Source organism: Rhopalosiphum padi, chromosome 3 (genome assembly GCF_020882245.1).
Source record: "Rhopalosiphum padi isolate XX-2018 chromosome 3, ASM2088224v1, whole genome shotgun sequence".
Classification (NCBI taxonomy): Eukaryota; Metazoa; Arthropoda; class Insecta; order Hemiptera; family Aphididae; genus Rhopalosiphum; species Rhopalosiphum padi.
The window spans coordinates 75,264,542-75,269,196 of NC_083599.1; the positions used below are offsets into that span (position 1 = coordinate 75,264,542).

Here is a 4,655-nt window from a genome sequence, read left to right on the forward strand (position 1 = left end):
AATTTTTAACTTTTTTTATATTATAATCATAAAAAATTATAAAAAATAAAAATATTATATATACATTTATAATATAATGACTAGTTCATTTGAAAATAAAATAATACTAAAATTGTTTTTTTTTAATTATAAAAAATATATAAGTAATAATAATATAGTATAATAACAAGTTAACCTGAAAATAAAATAATACTGAAATAGTGAAATTGTATTTATAATATTCATAATCTTAAAGCCCTACATCTGATAAGAATGTGTTAACTGCGGTGAAGTTTTTATCAAATGGTGTTTGTAAATTATAAAAACCCTTTTGAATAAAATACCAAACTGCTTCACATTCTATAGAATACTCTGCATTAAATGTTATAATAATTTTGAAACAACAGTCAATTGAGGCAGCAATTGAATTCAATTGATAAAATATGTTATCAATGACAACTAAGGGCCGGTATTTCAATGTAAACTTAAGCTTAAGCTTAAGACTAAGTAAAGCTTAACTATAGTTTTCTGTATTTCAATTGAGGTTTAAGAGATAAGCTCCACTTTTTTGTGGTTTATCTTAAGGAACGATCAAGGTATGGTTTAAGCTAATAAGTGTGGTTTATCTATGATTTTTTTTTATCATAAACAATATTATAATCAAAATTCAAATAAACAGTTTACTTAACCTCGTACAGTCGTACAATTAATTTTTCTTCGTCAAGTTCAAGTGATGATGAATCCATAATTGCATTTGTAACTAGACTTGGTCAGCCAAGAAAACAACGAGTTTTTCGAAACAGAACCGATAATTTTCTTGAGTGGGACGAAAATGAATTTTTTAATCGATTTCGTTTAACTAAACGATGTGTGAATATTGTATTGGGCCTAATCACATTCAAAATTCAATCGTCTACTGACCGGTAAAAATGGATTCCTAATATATATTTTTTTATAATAAGAACTAACTTACTATATAACATATTTTATATATTTAGGAATCATGCAGTTACACCGGCACAAATGATTCTACTTGCAATTTGTTTCCTTGCGTCTGGTGGTATGTTAATTACAGTAGGAGATTTTGCAGGAATACATAAAACAACTGCTGGAAAACATATATGGAAGGTTTTACAAGCTATAGCTAAATTAAAAACTACATTTTTAATGTTTCCAAATGATCCAATGATTATTCAAAATATTAAAAAAGATTTTTATAGTATTTCAAAATTTCCAAAAGTTGTTGGTGCATTGGATTGTACACATGTAAAAATACAGTCACCTGGTATGTACCTACATAAGTACATAACAATTAATAGTTCTTATAAATTAAGAATACTTTGTTTTGTAGGTGGATTAAATGCAGAGATATACAGAAATAGGAAACAGTTTTTTTCAATTAATGTTCAGGCTATTTGTGATTCTCATCTAAAATTTCTTGATGTAGTTTCAAGGTGGCAGGGGTCAGCTCACGATTCGCGAATTTTTCAACATTCCAAAATTTACTCACGTTTTCAAAACGGAGAATTCGGTGACAGTATTCTCTTAGGAGATAGTGGCTATCCTCCTGTTTAAACATGCAATTTTCATTTTCTCATCTGCAAGATTGCACCATTTTTTATTGGTAGTTGTGCCTGTGCACTTTTTAGGTGTCTTTTCACTTACAAAAGTAATTTCTTCCTATAGAAAAAAATTATAACAGTACTAAAATGTACTTACTTAAATGATTCTTACATTAGTAGTTGTTAGTTAGTTAATTAATTACTTAAAAACTTTATTTAAGTTCAACAGAAAATAATTTTGATATAGGATGGTTATAGAGTTAACAAGAGTAAAAATTACAACAATATTAAATTACAAAATGTAATGTGATAAACTGATAACAATAATAACCTGTACAGGATCTGATGGTGAAGACACGAATGTCACTAATTGTTTAGATAATGGAGTCTTTAATAATGCTGGCGAATAATCATCCCAGTCTTGCTTTCCAGGATTACTGGATACTGAATTAAATTCTAGTTTTGATGTTGATTGATTGTTTGAAATTTCATTATTATCGTTATTATAAGTAATATCTATAAAAAAATGTTTGATTTCATTAAACCTTTTAAAATATATTTTATTATACAGCTATAAAATACAACTAACCTGGTTCATTGTCCCCATCGCAATCAAATACTGCATAATCTCCAGTTGCTTGAATAGTAAGATTATCAAGTGTTTCCAATTCTGATTGACTATACACCAATAAATTTTTGGCTGGTCCACCACCAGTTCCTTTAAGATATGACTTTTCAGCAGTCACTTTTTGTTCTAATGTTTTTTTTATATTATCCCATTTCTTTTTTAGTATATTCACTGGACGGTGTTCAAGAGATTTACTGTTGCAATTATATTCTTTAGCTAAGTCTTCCCAACTAGACTGTTTTTGTTTCCATGTTAATGAATCCGATTTTTTGCATTCAATTTTGTCCAATCTTTTATGTATTAATGTTTTCAGCAACTCGATTTCGTCTGATGAAAAATTAGCACTCCTCTTTGCCATCTTTCTTCTCTAAACAACTATATAAAACTATTATAATATTTATTAGTTAACAACATTGAACTTGGTTAAAACAAAATGCATTGACTTTTACTTACTGTCTAAAACAATTTCACAAATTAAATTAAAATATTAAAAAATGATCACATTAACAATAATTATATATCACATTATCACTGATAACATACTGTTGTGTACACTATCGCGTGCGCTTAACATGATATTATAATGATAAGCCATGGAACAATAAACAATATAGTCATAGTAAGGCTTAAACTAAAGCTTAGTTAAGTAGAAGATTGAAATACTCGCTCTAATTTAAGGTTCACCTTAATCATAGTTTTTGGTTTATCCTAATCCTAAGATAAACCCCCATTGAAATACCGGCCCTAAATAATTAGAAATTTCTTTTAACGTAGGACCTACAATTATAATAAATGGCTGAAGTGTATGGCCCAATCCTACCAGTTTTTCTCTCCTACGTGTAATAATTGCTTGAACCTCAGCGTTGCTTCTTACATGAGTTATAAATCCATCTCTAGTTTCTAGTTTAGATGGTCGCCATTGTATTTTTGATTTCTTCCCTCACGAAATCGAAACACCAATCAAAAATGAGAGACAGAGTAATACAGCAATATTAGAATATTAGACACTTCTTCATTATCTGTGAACATAGTGATTAATATATATTATTATTACTATTATGAACCAAAAATGTAATTAATTAAAATTAAATTAATAGGTATTACTAACCTTCAACCCCTGATTATTGTACATATTCTTTTAAAATTTGTTTGATTGTATTTTCTTTAGTTTTTTTAATTTTTTCATCGGTTAGTTCAAATATCTTTTTTGAATAATGATAAACTTTGATATAGTTTGTTGGAATAACCAGGATAAGCTACATCAAAATCTTTTAAAATCTGTAACCATAATAGAATAATTATAAAAGTTCACAATTATGTAAATAATATATATTACTTACAAGAAAATATCCTGTCGGTTTTTTTAATGCAGGGTACTCAGCCATATATGAACAGACATATATGTCTGGCCATCTTTAGATATTTGTGTTTTTAAACGAGTAACTGCTGTTAGACTCCAATTTTCCTCAACTAGTGATCAAGGGTCACTACAGTTACGTAGCCAATTTAAACTGTCTTCCACAGATTAAGAATTTTCTACCAGATTTTCCAAAGATTTTTGTAGTGCTTCTGGAAGCAACATAGCAGGAGAGGCACGCCCAGAAGAAGGAGTTGAACTTCGTCTTAATGATTTTATAATTCCAGATTTTCTAAATCCCCTACGACGGTTATTAAGGCAATCTAAAAGCTTACCTTTTGCAGCTATTTTTAAACCCGGCCCATAAGATAAATACGGTATAAAATAAGTAGGGGTTCGTACTTTATTAAATATTGTTGTTATTTCGTATGCAAGCTCTTGTAACCTAACTGAAGAAACCCTAACATTTACATCTACACTAAGTTCATTACTAATTATTAAATTGCAAAAACGTTTGCGACCAATGCTATCCAACAGACCACTTTTTTGGTAGGAGGCCAATAGACCTACCTTCATTGGTATTCTTGAGTAATTCCAATAACCTCTGCAAAAAAAAATAATGTATAAAAATATTATAAACTACAATGCTATTAAAATGGTCAACATACAATTGTATTGCTCCTAGAACTACACCATAATTGTATCATTACTTACAGAAGTTGGTAGTGGAGGAACAGATAATATAGTCGTCTTTTGAGGTTGTGTGGACTTTGTGTTATTGGTTATAGTTTGAAGATCTTCATAAAATAATTTATCTGTATCAATCAACTGTTGAAATATGAAAAAAAATATTTTTAGATTTGTAACAAAACAAAATATAGAACATAAATACACTAAATTAAATATTTTTATTGATAATTACCTCAGAAGAAGTGCTGGGGATGTCACAGTAATGACTAATTAATAAAGATTCACTATGAGATGATTGATTAAGCTGAAATAAAAACATAAATATAAATGGTGAAAAATATTAAAATGGAATTTTTTGAAGTTTGATAAACTATTCATAACAAAAGCATTTCAAATATAAATTTTAACTAGGACCGATATAATTATAGTATTAAGAAAA

At 28.2% G+C, this 4,655-nt stretch overlaps 1 pseudogene; it reads right to left on the minus strand.

Moving 5' to 3' along the window:
- Window positions 1-229: 229 nt before the first annotated feature.
- On the minus strand, window positions 230-3,554 carry LOC132925699 (uncharacterized; annotated as a pseudogene).
- Between the last annotated feature and the right edge of the window lie 1,101 nt (window positions 3,555-4,655).